The sequence below is a fragment of the Macaca thibetana genome, chromosome X (genome assembly GCF_024542745.1).
Source record: "Macaca thibetana thibetana isolate TM-01 chromosome X, ASM2454274v1, whole genome shotgun sequence".
NCBI lineage: Eukaryota > Metazoa > Chordata > Mammalia > Primates > Cercopithecidae > Macaca > Macaca thibetana.
Window position 1 is genome coordinate 76,372,574 of NC_065598.1, and position 18,621 is coordinate 76,391,194.

General features: G+C 34.8%; 1 protein-coding gene across 1 annotated transcript in view; it reads right to left on the bottom strand.

Moving 5' to 3' along the window:
• Positions 1-18,621, bottom strand: part of ITM2A (integral membrane protein 2A) — a 900,602-nt gene that overhangs the window by 816,122 nt on the left and 65,859 nt on the right. The window lies entirely within an intron of this gene.

Below are 18,621 nucleotides of genomic sequence, written 5' to 3' on the forward strand. Positions count from 1 at the left end.
AAGTTTCAGAGTTTTGTTTATTTTTCTTTGAGGAGTATATGATAGATCTCTAAGACAGTTTGGTATATTTCACTACTTGTAGTAATTAACGTTTACGGCCCAATTGTTTTTACCATTTGATTTTAATTTTCCTCTGTTTAAAAAACAAGAAGTAAATACTGAATTTTAAATCTTATTTTTTTTCTTTTTTGTTATTCTTCCTTTATAAAATCAATAAAGTACTGAAAAGTTTATGTACCTTTACAGTATTGCTGTTTTCTATCATAATTAGGTAACAGCATATATATCAAAAATGTATCTGTTAGATGGCTATAGTCAGATAATTATGTCTTTTATTTAAACACTGATGGCTAAAATTCACCTTTTCCTTTGGCATGTTACTTTCCTTTATGTATTGTAGTAAATTTTCACATCCTCTCCTAATTTCTCGTGTCTAGGCCATCTTTGCTCAAACATTCTTTTTGAATTTAACAGAATGTGCAATAAGCATATGTGTTTTAAAAAAACTATTTTAAAATTGGCTAAATATTATCATGTTATTGGGTCTCTATTGTTCATGTGCTGATTATTTTGTGCATAAAATCCTTGCTAGATTTTAGCTTTCCCCATGTAGGTTTTTCTTGCTGAGTAGCCAATCTATGTATATTCAAGGAATTAAAATTTAATCTTATTATATTCTCTAATCAGAAATCCCATAGAAAAGTGAATTTTCTGTCACAGGTCTGTAATGTATTTTAAGGTCAAACATAGCAGTTTGGGGTATTATCCATTGTTTTGAATTATTTGTATCTTTTCACTTCCATTTTAGCACTCATAATAAATATTTAACACTTTACTTCCTAGATTATGATACATAGTTAATTACAATAGGAAATTCAAGACATGTTAAGAATATAGTGAGCACCTGAATCAGGGAGAGGACACTATCAGTAGGGATAATGACTATTATAGGGGGCTACTGGGGTCAGTCTGCTTATTTCCCCAATTTTTATTTTTTCATGTTTAGTCTTTATGGTCAACAGACACTCCAAGTGAAAGTGATCCTTACAGATAATAATCTTAAAGGGAAGGATTATTACAACTTCCTATCAAATAATTGGCGATGACTTTAATTCATATACTTACCCAAACTTAACTTTTATATTAATTGATTATAATGTTTCTAGATTAGTGATAATCATTAATCATTATGCAAATGGTTCTGTTTTTAAATTGTACTTTAAGTTCTAGGGAACAAGTGCACAACGTGCAGGTTTGTTACATATGTATACCTGTGCCATGGTGGTTTGCTGCACCCATTAACTCATCATTTACATTAGGTATTTCTCCTAATGCTATCCCTCCCCCAACCCCCCAACCCACGACAGGCCCCAGTGTGTGATGTTCCCCACCCTCTGTCCAAGTGTTCTCATTGTTCAGTTCCCACCTATGAGTGAGAACATGTGGTGTTTGGTTTTCTATCCTTGCAATAGTTTCCTCAGAATGATGGTTTCTAGCTTCATCTATGTCCCTACAAAGGACATGAACTCATCCTTTTTATGGCTTCAAAGTATTCCATGGTGTATATGTGCCACGTTTCCTTTTTCCAGTCTATCATTGATGGACATTTGGGTTGGTTCCAAGGCTTTGCTATTGTGAATAGTGCCGCAATAAACATACATGTGCATGTGTCTTTATAGTAGCATGATTTATAATCCTTTGGGTATATACCCAGTAATGGGATCATTGGGTCAAATGGTATTTCTAGTTTTAGATCCTTGAGGAATCACCACACTGTCTTCCACAATGGTTGAACTAGTTTACACTCCCACCAACAGTGTAAAAACATTCCTATTTCTCCACATCCTCTCCAGCACCTGTGGTTTCCTGACTTTTTTAATGATCGCCATTCTAACTGGTGTGAGATGGTATCTCATTGTAGTTTTGATTTACATTTCTCTGATGGCTAGTGATGATGAGCATTTTTTCATGTGACTGTTGACTGTATAAATGTCTTCTTTTGAAAAGTGTCTGTTCATATCCTTTGCCCACTTTTTGATGGGGTTGTTTGATTTTGTCTTGTAAATTCGTGTAAGTTCTTTGTAGATTATGGATGTTAGCCGTTTGTCAGATGGGTAGATTGCAAAAATGTTCTCCCATTCTGTAGGTTGCCTCTTTACTCTGATGGCAGTTTCTTTTGCTGTACAGAAGCTCTTTAGTTTCGTTAGATCCCATTTGTCAATTTTGGCTTTTGTTGACATTGCTTTTGGTATTTTAGACATGAAGTCCTTGTCCATGCCTATGTCCTGAATGGTATTGCCTAGGTTTTCTTCTAGGGTTTTTATGGGTTTAGGTCCAACATTTAAGTCTTTAATCCATCGTGAATTAACTTTTGAATTTCATTTCCTTAATGATTAGTGATGTTGAGCAGTTTTGGTTTTTTGGTTTTTTTTTTTTTTTTTTGGTTTTTTTTTTTCATGTATTCATTGGCCATTTGTATGTTTTCTTTTGAGAAATGTCTATTCAGGTCCTTTGCTTTTTTCAAAAGCAAAATGAAGGTAGCATGATGCCTCCACCTTTGTTTTTTTGCTTAGAATTGTCTTGGCAATGCAGGTTCCTCAAAAAACTAAAGATAGGATTACCACATGATCCAGCAATCCCACTTCTAGGCATTTACATGAAATATTTCAGATCAATATGTTGTAGAAATGTCTGCATTGTAATGTTCATTGCAGCACTATTCACAATAACCAAGACGTGGAAATAACTTAAGTGTTCATTCCATCAATTGAGTGGGTAAAAATATGGTATATATAAATAATGGAATATTATTCAGCCTTGAAATGGAAGATATTCTGTCATTTGCAAAAACATGGATAGAATTGCAGATTATTATGCTAAGTTGTAATAAGCCAAACACACACACACACACACACACACACACACACACACACAAAAAAAACAAATACTGCATGGTTTCACTTATACAGGGACTCTAGAATAATGGAGCTCATAAAAGCAGGGAGTAAAATGGTGGTTATCAGAGGCTGGGAGGTGATGGGAATAAGGAAATGATAGTCAAAGGTTACATTATATATTCTGGATATTAATCCCCTCAGATGAGTAGCTTGCAAATATTTTCTACTATTCTGTACATTGTCTTTCCACTCTGTTATATGGAACATTTCCTTTGCTGTGCAGAAGTTTTTGGTTTGATATAATCCTGTTTGTCTGTATTTGCTTTTGTTACCTGCATCTTAGGGTCTTTATTTATACAATCTTTTCCCAGACCCATGTTTTGAAGTATTTCACCTGTGTTTTCTTTCAGTCGTTTTATCATTTCAGGCCTTACATTTATGTTTTTGTTCTATTTCGAGTTGATTTTTATGTAGGGTAAGGAGTGGTAGCCTAGTTTCTTCCTCGTGTATGTGGATATCTAGTTTTCCCAGTACCATTTATTGAAGAGATTGTCCTTTCACCAATTAATTTTCTTGGTACCTTTGTCAAAGATCAATTGGCTGAAGACATGTGGATTAATTTCTGGATTTTCTATTCTGTTCCATAGATCTGTGTGTCTTTTTTTTTAATGCCAGTGCCTTGCTGTTTTGGTTACTACAGCTTTGTGGTACATTTTGGGGTCAGAAACAAAATACTAAAATTTCTATGGAACCACAAAAGACCCTGAATAGCCAAAGAAAACCTGACCAAAAATAACAAAGTTGCATGTATCGTACTACCAGACCTTACTCATTTTTAAATTAGATTGTTTTCATTCTGTAGTGTTAAGTGTTAAGTTCCTTATATATTTTGGACAACAATCCCTTCCCATATGTATGGTTTGCAGATATTTTCTCCCAATCTCTAGGTTGTCTCTTCATTTTGTTAATGTGTCCTTTGTTGTGCAGAATCTTTTTATTTTGATGAAATCTCACTTGTCTATTTTTGCTTTTGTTACCTGAGTTTTGGGGATCAAATGTGAAAGATCATTACCCAGAACAGTGTCATGTAGTTTTCTCCCCTGTGTTTTTCTACTCATTGTCTTACAGTTTCAAGTCTTATATTTAAGTCTTTAATTCATTTTGAATTAATTTTTATATATTGTGTATAATGAGAGTCCAATTTAATTCTTTTGCATGTGGATACTGGTTTTCCCAACACTACTTATTGGAGAGGCTATCCTTTTTGCATTTTATAGTCTTGGCATCCTTTTAGAAAATAAATTGACTATAGATATGTGAATTTATTTCAAGGCTTTTTTTTCTTTCCCATTCATTGATGTGTCTATGTTTGTGCTAGTGCCATGCTATTTTAATTACTATCACTTTGTAGTGGGTTTTGGACATAATCCCAGCAGACACAATCTGAATGCCATAACCCTGAATGTTGAAAACCTGAAAAATCAAAATCCTGAAAATATAATTCAGTAAAAAAGAATGTTAAAACTATTCAAAAGACATGTATTAACATTTTTAAAGGGGAATTATTGGAGAAGCAAAAATACAACAGAACACTGCATAGGCCATTTTACACAATAAAATTGCAATTCAGTGATTCTCTGCTTTCACAGCACCAATAATGATTAGCTTTTAAACTTTTTTTTTTTCACCATTAAGTAGCCTTGTACACTTATTACAGCCTTTTTGTGAGGAAACAATTTCACAGATCTCTTCCATTGTGTTGTAGGGAATACAGTAAGAAGAAATTATATTTGACTTCCCAAACACCAAATCTGTATTAGTCAGGGCTCTCCAGAGAGACAGAAGCAATAAGATATGCATATAGATATTTGGGAGGGAATACATTAGGGGAATTGGCTCAGATGATTAAGGTGGCCAAGGTATCCCATGACAGGCCTTCTGCAAGCTGGACATCCTGGGATGCAGGTAATATGACTCAGTCCAAGTCTGAAGGCTCCAGAACCAGGGAAGCTAGCTGCTGGTGTAACTCTCAGTCCAGAGCCAAAAACCTCAGGACCCAGAGGGATATTACTGTTAAGTCCTGTACTCCAAAGGCCAGTGAAGCTGGAGTTCTGATGTCCAAGGCAGCAGAAGAAAAGTCTCAGCTATCAAAGAGAGACCAATTTGCCTTCTGAATGTGTTCTTTATGGGTCTCTGGCCTATTGAATTGTGCCCACCAACACTGAGGACAGATTTTCACTAAGGACAGACTCACGTCCTAATTTCCTATGGAAACACCCTCATGGGTACACCCAAAATAACGCTTTACTGGGTTTCCAGGGATTTCTTAATCCAGTCAAGTTTACACCTAAAATGAAGCCCACAAATTCATCTCTTGTCAACTTGGCATCCACACACATCTCCTTCAACAATACTTAATTTCCAAATAATGACAGTAACCGGGTTATAGTTCTGCCTAACACGATGCAGTGAATATGATGCGAATACCCTATAGGAGACTGAAAACGCACTAATCTGTTCTCCCGAATTTGACTTTCAGGATTTCAGCATTCAGAATTTTAATGTTTTGTGATTGTGATTTTCTGGATTTGATGTTAGAGATTTTTAGACTGTAGGGATTTAGACTTTAGGGATTATCATTTTTCATGGTTTCAGTTCAGGATTTCGACATTCGGGATTATGGCATTCGGAATTGTGTCTTTCAGAATTATGATAGGCACCTTGTAGTATAGTTTGAAATCAAGTAGTATGATGTCTCCATCTTTGTTCCTTTTGCTCACGATTGCCTTGGCTATTTGGGTTTTATGTTTTGGTGCTCCATATTAATTTTTGGATTATTTTTTCTATATGTTTGAAAAGTGACATTGGAATTTTTATAGTGATTGCATTGAATCTGTAGATCACTTTGAATAGTATGGACATTATAACAATATTATGTTTTTAAATCCACGAATGTAGGCTATCTTTCCATTTATTTATGTCTTCTTCAGTCTCTTTTGATAACACCTTATAGTTTTCATTATAAAAGTCTTTCACATTTTTGGTTAAATTTATTTTTAACTATATATATTTTTGTAGCTATCATAAACAGGATTATTCTTGATATCTTTTTTGGAAAGTATGTTGTTAATGTAGAGAAATGCTACCAATTTTTGCATATTAACTTTGCATTCTGTAACTTTACTGAATTCATTTATCAGTTTTAACAGATTTCTGCTAAGGTGTTTAGGGTATTCTATATATAAGATCGTGTCATCAGCAAACAGCAAAAGTTTCACCTCTTTTCCTGTTTAGATGCCTTTTATTTCTTTCTTTTGCCTTGTTGTTCTGGCAAGGATGTGCACTACTATGTTGAATAGATGTGGTAAAGTAGGTTTCCTTATCTTGTTCATGATCTTAAAGAAAAAGGTTCTACTTTTTTACCTTTAGGTATAATGTTAGTAGTGGGCCTATTATTTGTGACTTTTTTGTGTTGAAGTACATTCTTCCTATACCTACTTTTTTAGTGTGTTTACTATAAAAGGATGGTGAATTTTGTCATTTTTTTCTGCATTTAATGAGATGATCATATGGTTTATGTCTTTCATTCTGTTAATGTGATATCTCACATTTATTAATGTGTGGATGTTGAACTATCTTTGCATCTAGGGATAAATCCACTTGATCATGGTGAATGATCCTTCTAATATGTTGTTGAATTTAGCTTGCTCGTATTTTGTTGAGGATTTTTAAACTATGTTAATCAAGAATACTGGCCTGTAGGTTTCTTTTCTTGTGACATTCTTGGTCTGGCTTTGGTATCAGGATAATTCTGGCCTCATATAACGAGTTTGGAAGTATTCTCTCTGAAATGTTTTGATAAAGTTTGTGGATAATTGGTATTAGCTCTTCTTTAAATGTTTAGTAAAATTCAACAGTGAAACCATCAGCACTTGGGCTTTTCTTTGATGAGAGACTTTCTGTTACTGATTCAGTCTTCTCACTTGTTATTGATCTGTTAAGATTTTCTATATTTTTCAGGATTCAATCTTGGTAGGGGTTGTACGTGTCTAGAAATTTATCTGTTTTTTTCCTAGGTTATCTAATTTTTGGCATATAATTGTTGATAGTAGTCTGCTAGGATCCATTGTATTTCTGTGGTGTCAGTTGTAATGTCTCTTATTTTATTTCTGATTTTATTTATTTGAGTTCCTTCTCTTTTGTTCTTGGTTAGACTAGTTAAGGGTTTGCCAATTTTGTTTGTCTTTTCAATAAACTAACTCAGTTTTGTAGATTTCTTGTACTGTTTTTCTAGTTGTGGTTCCATTTATTTCTTCTCTGATATTTATTATTTTTTCCTTCTGCTAACTTTGGTCTTAGTTTGTTATTTTTTCTATTTCATTAACAGCACATTAACTTGTTTATCTGCAGTCTTCTTTTTTGTTATAAGTATTTATTGCTAAAGACTTTCCTTTTAGAACTGCTTTTGCTGCAGCCCATAAATTTGGTATATTGTATTTCCGTTTCCATTTGTCTCCAGAAATATTTAAGTCTCCCTTTTCTTAATTGGCCCATTGTTTTTTTCAGGAGTGTATTTACTATAAAAGGATGGTGAATTTTGTCATTTTTTTCTGCATTTAATGAGATGATCATATGATTTATGTCTTTCATTCTGTTAGACATGTTTAATTTTCATGTATTTGTGAATTTTATATAATTTCTCCTGTTACTCATTTTTGGTCTCATACTATTGTGGCTGGAAAAGTTACTTGATATAATATCAGTGTTCTTAAACTTTCTAAGACTTGCCTCATAGGCTAACATGATCCATTCTGTAGAATGTTGTGTGTGTACTTAAGAAAATGTGTATTCTGTTGCCATTAGATAGAATGTTCAGTATATGGCTGTTAGGTCCATTTGGCCTAAAGTATTTTCGCATCCATGTTTGCTTATTAATTTTATGTCTGGATGATCTTTCCATTATTGAAAGTGGGGTGCTGAAGCCCCCTACTATTATTGCATTGCAATCTATCTCTCCCTATGGTGTAAAATTATTTATTTTTAATGTCCATATGATGCATGCACAGTGAGAGCAAAGTGCTCCAGAGAGTGGTTCTTCAAATGTTGGTGCTGGTAGGATTAAAGGTAATTTGTTTCGCTCATATTTGTATTTTTTACTGTTGCTCAAATATTTTCAAGTGAACATGTATCAATGATATTAAAATACACTCTTATAAACAAATGCATTTCAAGTAAAAATTAAAAATAGTCTGATTTTTTCTTAAGGTTTAAAAAATTGAATCTTACACAAAAATTAGCCCAATGACAAGGTAAAATACCCTTAAGACATTGTTATTTACCTGATAACATGCTATTATTTTCTCTTCTTAAACCAGCATTTTCTCGCAGTTTTTACAAAATGATATCTGATGGTTTTAGAGACCTTGGCATCCTTTACTAGCAATACATCTCATCGAATCTGAGTATATATCAGTGTTTTCTAATAACACTGGGTTTCTCAACCTCAGCACTGTTGACATTTAGGCTAGATAATTCTTTCTTGTGGCAAGCTTCCCTGTGCTTTATAAGATGTTTAGAGTATCCCTAGCTTCTATCCACTAGATGGCCAGTAGCAGTCCTCTTGCCCCTAGTGGTGCCAACCACAAATGCCTCCAGACATTGCCAGATATCTGCTTGGGTGGAATTTGTAGATTACTTTGGGCGGTTTGACCCTTGTAACAATTGTGAGCCCCAAATATCTGAGACATGTCTCAGTCAATTTAGAAAGTTTATTTTGCCAAGGTTAAGAACACACCCCTGAGGAAGTCCTGAGACATGTACCCAAGGTGGTCAGGAGTACAGTTTGCTTTTATACATTTTAGCAAGACATGAGACATCAATCAATATATGTGTGATGTACATTGGTTTGGTCCGATAAGGTGGGACAACTTGAAGTAGGGGCTTGCAGGTTAGAAATAGATAAGAGACAAAAAGACTGCATTCGTTTGAGTTCTTGACCAGCCTTCCACTGAATACACAATTTAGTCTGGTTCAGTTAATCTGCATTTAATAACATTTATAAAAAGTTTAAAACCATATCATCAGAATAGGATCACGGGTCATTGTAAAATAAGTCATTCATTTAGCCAAAGTGATAACTCAGAGATTTCAAAAAAAAGACACCTTTATTCTTTGAGAGAGGAGACTTAATTTCTGAAACAATATGACTTAATAAAGATAGCACAAGACCAGTTAAATCTGTCTCTCAAAATCTTGTAAACAATCTATAAAATTTTAAGAATCTTGACCATAAGATATAATTTCCATAAACTTGCTTGTAACCTTTATAATTTTGTATTAAGGAGTGTGTTAATGCTCCGAGAAAACCTTGTTTATCTGACACAGGGGCCCACATACTGGTTTTGTATCAGTGTGCCTTTGATATTAATGGTTAATTTCTATAGAAACTGAACTAATATTATCTCTTAAAATCAGCCCTTACAATCTCATGCACTCACCTCTTCCACAATACTTTCTGGGCCTTGAGGAGTAAATAAAACAATAAAAAACAGTAAAAAAAAAAAAACAATAAAAACTATTGTTTTAATTTCTAGCCCTGTGTTTCACAAATGCAGTTTATTTTTACTGGCATCTTCTACCAGGCCTGAAGATGTGGCTTTAATTGCTGTCAGTGTTTAAAATTTAGCAGGACCTGGTGTCCTTTTTAGACACAGGAGTCAAAGCCCTGTAACTCAATGGCACAAGGACTTTTAAAGCACATAAGAAAGTTACATGGATGTAATAACCTTAATTTAAAGAATTTTTATAATCTCGAGTTTTTTTTCTAAGCAAACCAAAACTTAATAATACTGAAATAGGAATTATTTCAATAAAACATAAATCTGTTAGGCCAGGAAAAGGCAAAAGAAAAGACCTTCTGCGGTACACAGAATATTATGTTGGAAGGAAACACTTCCTTTAGACCTTTAAGAAAACATCTTTAGCATCAGGCCACAAGAAACAGAACCCGAGGGGGAAGAAAATTATATGAACTGAAAATGAGTTGCAGGAGAGCGTTATTATTTTGCACCCTTTAAAAGAGAGAAAACTGAAAACAGTGAGACACAATAAAAGTTGAACTTCGAGTTTATAAAGAATTAAAATCTCTTATAATTTATTAAGAGTAAATCAATCCGTTAAGAAAATTTCAGTGTTCTAACCAAGTCTTTAGTGTATAAGTGGTTTTCTTAACGTCAAAACCCAATCTCTAGAAAGACTATTATAATTTCTCTTTAATTATAGACAAATTGATACAAATCATTTACTACATGCTCGAACTTCCTGTTTTATCCTAGACATTCCTCTTTCTTAACCAGTCATTTTATTCTGGGACAAAAATTTACTGTACAAGATTTTTTCTCATATAAAATTATTTTTCTTTTAACCTTTCTTGCCAAAAATTCCTCTTTATGTTTATAACTTTCTTTACATTGTTCTTGTTTACTGATTACATTTACATCATTTTTAAAATAACTTTTAAATAACTTTTGAATTAGACAAAAAGTGTTTTTTAATAAGAGCACGTTTATTTTTTTCAGAAAAAAATGTTTTCTTGTAATAAAAAAATTGGAAATGATCCAGACATTTAATAACTATCTATTATTTAGCTTAATATGACTTTAGATTTTAAATTATATGACAAGATTATCCACAAGCATTTATTCCATTACATTCACCTAATTAATTATTAATTTACTTTGAGAGTCTATGGCTTTTCGAGGCACACAGTGCAAACTGCCAGGGGATCTACCATTCTGGGATCTGGAGGATGGTGGCCATCTTCTCACAACTCCACTAGGCAGTGCCCTAGTAAGGACTCTGTGTGGGTGCTCCAACCCCACATTTCCCTTCCACACTGCCCTAACAGAGGGGCCCCAGCCCTGCAGCAAACTTTTGCCTGGGCATCCAGGCATTTCCGTACATATTCTAAAATCTAGGCAGAGGTTCCCAAACCTCAATTCTTGACTTCTGTGCACCTGCAGGCTCAATGCCACATGGAAGCTGCCAAGGATTGGGGCTTCCACCTTCTGGAGTCACAGCTCGAGCTGTATGTTGGCCCCTTTCAGCCATAGTTGGAGTGGCTGGGACACAGGACACCAAGTCCCTAAGCTGCACACAGCAGGAGGACCCTGGACCTGGCCCACGAAACCACATTTTCCTCCTGGGCCCCGGGGCCTGTGACAGGAGAGGCTGCCATGAAGGTCTCTGACATGGCCTGGAGACATTTTCCCCATGGTCTTGGGGATTAACATTAGGCTCCTTGCTACTTATGCAAATTTCTGCAGCTGGCTTGAATTTCTCTTCAAAAAATTTGTTTTTCTTTTCCACTGCATTGTCAAGCTGCATGTTTTCTGAACTTTTTGCTCTGTTTTCCTTTTAAAATGGAATGCTTTTAACAGCACACAAGTCACCTTTTGAATGCTTTGCTGCTTAGCAATTTCTTCTGCCAGATACGCTAAATCATCTCTCTCAAGTTCAAAGTTCCACAAATCTCTCGGGCAGGGGCAAAATGCTGCCAGTCACTTTGCTAAAACATAATAAGAATCACCTTTGCTCTAGTTCCTAACAAGTTCCTCATCTCCGTCTGAGACCACCTCAGCCTAGACCTTATTGTTCATGTCACTATCAGCATTTTTGTCATAATTAATTATCATTTTTTAATAGTTTACCCAGATTACTTATGAAAACTATGATAGTTATTTAAAGTTTAAAGTTTTCTTGTTAAACATTTTTATAACCTGTGGATTCCAGGTTTTCCTAAGTAAGAACATTATGATTAGATAAATGTGAGTTTTTTGTTTTGATGTTATTTGTTTTGTTTGTTTGTTTGCCAATAAGTCAAGATTTAGTTGTTTTCATTAACCAACCAATATTAAATGCCTTATTTATTACATTTTATGTAAACAAAGATAATTCTTTTGAGCCGCATTTACGGATTTGTAACCCTCATACCAAATTTTGACATCTAGCAGACATAAATAATGTATGTTGACAATTTTGAAGCCATTTCTAATTCTTTTTCACCAAATTTTAAAAACCAGATTATTTATTAAAGATTTAGTTAAGCCATGTGAACTTGAAAAAGCATTTGTCTTAAAGTCTGTATTTTTCTGGTTAAGTATTTGATTTAAGCACCTTTTTAAAAAGCCGATTAGAGCACTTTTATGCATTTTTAATAGTGAAACATCATATACTTGATGCATAAATACATAGACGTATTTGACATGTAGTTAGGAGCAGACCTTATAGATTCATAAGACATGGTTTTGAAATGTGAGGAGATGAGATTTGGAGAGGCCAGGGGCGAAATAATATGGTTTGGTTTTGTCCCCACCCAAATCTCAACTTGAATTGTGTCTCCCAGAATTCCTATATGTTGGGGCAGGGACCCAATGAGAGGTAATTGAATCATGGGGGCTGGTCTTTCCCATGCTATTCTTGTGATAGTGAATAAGTCTTCCAAGATCCGATGGGTTTATCAGGGTTTTCTGCTTGTGCTTCTTCCTCATTTTTCTCTTGCCTCCACCACATCAGAAGTGCTTTTCACCCCCATCATGATTCTGAGACCTCCTCAGCCATGTGAAACTGTAAGGCCAATTAAACCTCATTTTGTTCCCAGTTTCAGGTATGTCTTTATCAGCAGCATGAAAATGAAGTAATACACACATAATATGGAGCTTTCCTTTGGATTTGATCAAATCAGATAGAGTTGGTCAAACCCAATGGGAAAAAGACCAAAACAACAACAAAAACAGAAACAAGCAAACAACAAAAAAATAGTTAAGCAACACAAACAATTGCACAATTTATGTGATTACTGAGCACTCCAGTGGTAAGGAGAAATGAAGACCAGCTGGTTCTTAATCTTAACTTTAGTGAAAACAAAATCCCAATTTAGGTATTTACCTAGGGATGGGTCTGAAGCTGTTCTCTGTCATCCTAGAAATAGGAAAAAGCTCAAACTCTCCTTCCCTTTTGGAAGCAGACTCAAACTCCAGGAAGGAGTTACCTGCCTTCCATCATGAAAGCAGGAAGACTTGCCTTTGTTGTTGGAAGCAAGTAAAACATCAAAAACAAGGAGTTGTACAGTGAAATAAACTTTAGATCTTGACTAAAGCTTGGGAGGTCAGGGATTCTCTGGAGGGGGAGCTTCCAGGCCTCAGAAAATTGTCCTATTGGTTTGAACCATAAAGATAGCTCAAGCTGGTACCTATAGGAGATTTGTGAAAGATCAGGGGCACCTCCACTCAGAATCCCTTCATGGCCACCAGAATGTGAACCCCAAATACCTGCCACAGGTCTCAGTCAATTTAGGTTTATTTTGCCAAGGTTAAGGACCTGCCCACAACAGCCTCAGGAAGTCCTGAGACATCTGCCCAAGGTGGTCAGGGGTACAATTTGTTTTTATACATTTTATGGAGACATAAGACAGGTCTTACAGTCAGTATGTGTAAGACTTACATTGGTTCAGTCTTGTAAGGTGGGACAACTCAAAGTAGGTATTTCCAAATTAGAAGTAGGTAAGAGACAAAAGGTTGCATTACTGTGAGTCCTTGATCAGCCTTCTCCTGAATACATAATTTAATCTGGCTCAGTGAATCTGCATTTTTACATAAGGAATAGGGGAGAGGAAGCAATGAGATATGGATTTGTCTCAAGTGAGCCTCAGAGGGATGACTTTGAATAGTATAGGAAGCAGGTTTGCCTTAAGCTGTTCCCAGCTTGACTTTTCCCTTTAACTTAGTGATTTGGGGGTCCCAAGATTTATTTTCCTTTCTCACAATATTGATTTTTCCTATATATAAGCATGAAATGCTTTTCCTTTTTTTGTATTATCTGTGATATTTTTATCAGTGTTTTGTAATTCTCATTGTAGCAATCTTTTACCTCCCTGCTTAGATGTATTCCCAGGTATTTTATCCCTTTTGTGGCTATTTTGAATGGTATTGCATTCTTCATTTGGCTCTCAGCTTAGATGTTGTTGGTGTAGAGAAATTCTACTGATTTTCATACATTAGTTTTGTATCCTGATTTGACGAAGTTGTTTATCAGATAAAGGATCTTTTGGGCAGAGCCTATAGGGTCTTCTAGGTATAGAATATTATAATCTACAATCAGTGATAGTTTGACTTCCTGTCTTCCTATTTGGATACCCTGTATTTATTTTTTTGTTTGTTTGGTTGTTTTACCTGATTTTTCTAGCTAGGACTGCCAGTACTATGTTGAATAGGAGTCTTGAGAATGGGCATACCTGTCTTGTTATGGTTTTCAAGGGAAATGCTTCCAGCTTTTGCCCATTAAGTATGATGTTTCGCTTTGGGTTTGACATATATGGCTGTTACTATTTTGAGATATGTTCCTTGAATACCTAGTTTATTAAGATTTTTTAACATAAATGGATGTTAAATTTTATCAAAAGGCTTTTCTGCATCTATTGAGATGATCATGTTGTTGTTGTTTTTAGTTCTGTTTATGTGAACATTTAATGATTTGCATATGTTGAACCAACCTTACATCCCAAGGATAAAGCCTACTTGATCATGATGGATTCGCTTTGTAATGTGTTGCTTGATACGGTTTGCTGATGTTTTCATGAGGATTTTTGCATCCATGTTTATTAAGGATATTGGCCTGAAGTTTTCTTTTTTGTTTTGACTCTGCCATTTTGTGGTCATCAAGATGTTGCTGGCCTCATAGAATGAGTCAGGGAAGAGTACCTCCTCCTCAGTTTTTGGGACTGGTTTCAATAGGAATGGCACCAGCTCTTCCTTATACATTTGATAAAATTCAGTGTGAATCTGTCTGGTCTTGGTACTTTCTGATTTTTAGGCTTTTTATTACTGATTTGATTTTAGAACTCATTATTGGTTTGTTCAGGGATTGAGTTTATTCCTGATTCAATCTTGGTTGGTTGTATGTTTACAGGAATTTATCCACTTATTCTAGGTTTTCTAGCTTGTGTGCATAGAGGTACTCAGGTTTTGTTTTTTTACTTTTGGGTCAGTGGTAATGTCCCTGTAGTCATTTCTGATTTTGTTTATTTGGATATTCTCTCTTTTTTCTTTACTAATCTAGGTAGCTGTCTTTTTTATTATTATTATACTTTAAGTTCTAGGATACATGTGCACAACATGCAGGTTTGTTACATATGTATACATGTGACATGTTGGTATGCTGCACCCATTAACTCGTCATTTACATTACGTATATCTCCTAATGCTATCCCTCCCCCGTCCCCCCTCCCTCCTCACCACAATAGGCCCCAGTGTGTGATGTTCCCCTTCATGTGTCCAAGTGATCTCATTGGTCAATTCCCACCTATGAGTGAGAACATGCAGTGTTTGGTTTTCTGTTCTTGCGATAGTTTGCTGAGAATGATGGTTTCCAGCTGCATCCATGTCCCTACAAAGGACATGAACTCATCCTTTTTTATGGCTGCATAGTATTCCATTCTGTATATTTATTCTTTCAAAGAACCAACTCCTGCCTTCATTGATATTTTGAATGGTGTTTTTTGTTTTTGTTTTTTTTCATCTGAATTTCCTTCAGTTCAGCTGTGATTATGGTATTATCTTCTGCTGATTTGGAGGCTTATTTGCTCTTATTTTTCCTCTGTAATGTTAGTTTGTTAATTTGAGATCTTGCTAATGTTTTGATGTCATCATTTAGTGCTATAAACTTCCCTTTTAACACTGCTTTAGCTGTGTCCCAGGGATTCTGGTATGTTGTCCCTTTTTCTTATTAATTTCAAAGAATGTCTTGATTTCTGCCTTAATTTCCTTGTTGACCCCAAAGTCATCCAGGCACAGGTTGTTGAATTTCATGTAACTGTATGGTTTTGAGCAATTTTCTTAGCATTGATGTCTGTTTGGGGTGGGGAAGTGGGGCTGTGGTCTGAACATGTGGTTGGTATGATTTTTTTTCTTTCTTTCTTTCTGGAATTTGCTGAGGATTGTTTTTTGGCTGATTGTGTGGTCAGTTTTAAAGTATGTGCCATGTGCAGCTGTGAATTTATATCCTCTTGTTTTTCAGAGGAGAGTTCTGTAGATGTCTATTAGGTCAATTTGGTCAGGTGTTGAATTCAGGTCCTGAATACCTTTGTTAGTTTTCTGCCTCAGTGATTTTTCTTATACTGTGAGTGGGGGGTTAAAGTCTCCTGCTATTATTGTGTGGTCATCTAAGTATCTTTATAGGTTTTTAAGAACTTGTCTTATGAATCTGGGTGCTCCTGTGTTGGGTGCATATATATTTAGAATAGTTAGGTCTTCTTGTTGAATTGAACCCTTTACCACTGTATCATTTCCTGATTTCTCCTTTTTGACTTTTGTTGCTTTAAAATCTGTTCTGTCTGTAATTAGTATAGCAATCCCTGCTTTTTTTCTATTTTCCATTTGTATGAAAGATTTTTCTTCATCCCTTTTCTTTGAGTCTGGGTGTCATTATATGTGAAATCGGTCTCTTGAGGATGGCATACCATTGGATCTTGTTTCTTTATCCAACTTTCCAATTTGTACCTTGTAATTGAGGCATTTAAACCTTTATGTTCAAGGTGAGTATTGATATGTGCAGATTTCATACTGTCATCATGTTATAAGCTACTCATTATGCAGATTTGTTTGTGTGGTTGCTTTATTGTATCAGTCATCTGTGTGCTTAAGTATGTATTTGTGGTGGCTGGTAATAGTTTGTTGTTGTTGTAGTTGTTGTTGTTGTTTTTCCACTTTTAGCCCTATCTTCAGGACCTCTTATAAGGCAGGTGTGGTGGTAATAAATTCCTTTAGCATTAGCTTTTCTGAAAAGAATCTTATTTTTCCTTTGCTTATGAAGCTTAGTTTGACAGGCTATGAAATTCTTACTTTGAATTTCTTTACTTTAAGTATGCTGAATACAAGCCCCTAATGTCTTTTGGCTTTTAGGGTTTCTGCGGAAAGGTCTATTATCAGCCTAATGGAATTCCCTTTGTAGGTGACCTGCTCCATTTTCTCTAGCTTCCTTTAACATTTTTTCTTTCATTTCAACCTTGGAAAGTCTGATGACTTTGTGTCTTGGGTATGGTCATCATGTATATTATCTTGCACGGATTCTCTGCATTTCCTGAATTTAGATGTTAGTCTTCTTAGTGAGGTTGGGAAATGTTCACGAACAATATCCTGAAATAGGTTTTCCAAGTTGTTTGCTTTCAGCGGTGCCAATCAGATGTAGTCTTGGTCGCTTTATGTAATCCTATATTTCTTGGAGGTTTTATTCATTCTTCTTTAATCTTTTTTAAATTTTTTTTCTGACTGAGTTATTTCAGAGAACCAGTCTTTGAGCTCTGAGAGTATTTCCGCATTTTTGCCCTAAAATGCCACAATTCACTCAGTAACATAAAAATCATTCTTACTTGAAAAGGGATCTTTAATGATTTTTTTTTTTTTTTTTTAGTCAGATTCACGCTCTGTTGCCCAGGCTGGAGTGCAATGGGGCAGTCATGGCTCACTGCAGCCTCAAACTCCTGAGCTCAAGCGATAATCCTACCTCAGCCTCCCAAATAGATAGGATTACTGGTGCATGCCACCATGCCCAACTAATATTTTTAATTTTTTTTTCAAAGACAGGGTCTCGCTATGTTGCCCACACTGGTCTCAGACTCCTGGCCTCAACAGATCCTCTTGCCTCAGCCTCCCAAAACTCTGGTTGATTTAAAAAGTATATATATCCAAAATGAGTCAAAAGAGAATGACACTATTGGTCAAATTGGGAATTATGGCCTTTGGAATGAATGGGGATGAAACCAGAATATTTGGATTGCTAAACAGCTATTTAGCAGTAGTTGTCTTTTGACTTCTGTTTCGTCTTTTTCTTCTCCCAAAACTCCTTCTTCCCATCTTCTTTCTCACTGATACTTATACTATCTTTGTTATTATATTGTTTTGACTTTTTATCTTGGTAAAAGACATATTTTTAAATCTTTATAAAAAGATAATTGAGAATTTGACCTATATCTGATATATGTATTTTATTTTAAACATGTAGTACTTTACAGAATTCATTATTGCTGATTAATGAAACTGCCTTATGACATTTTCAGATTTCTTTCCAATACCCCCTTGGTTGTATATTAAATGGCACCCTACAAAATATCTGATCGCTTATTCTACTTAAAACCCCTCCTCCAACCCCTGCCTAGCTAGCTAGCTCTTTGTACATCATGTCCATTTTATCTGTTACTCTTTTCATTAATTTCTTTGCATAATTTATTTTTTTTCAACAGAATCATAGACCCTTCCACTATACTTTGCATTCTTTTGAATGAGAATTGAGTTAATTAAAGCACTTAATACCTGACACATTATAAGCATCATATAATTTTTAGTTATTGTTGCCATTTAATTATGTTTAAAAATTCTACACTCAAAAGTGTAAAATTAAAAATGTATATTCAGTATTATATATAATGTAATGTAATTTTCATGTTTTTAAGAAACTGTACACATATATTTTTCTTTAAAATTAAACCCCAATGTAACATTCTTTATATACAAGGATTATAGTTTTAAATGTTACTAAAATTATGTATTTATTTGTCATATATTATAATGCCAGGAAAACATTGAGCAGGTATCTTGTTTTACCTTTGGCCCCTCCAAAATGTATTTAGTCTTTTCTATGTTTTACTGGAAAATGCTATAAATTATCTATCATA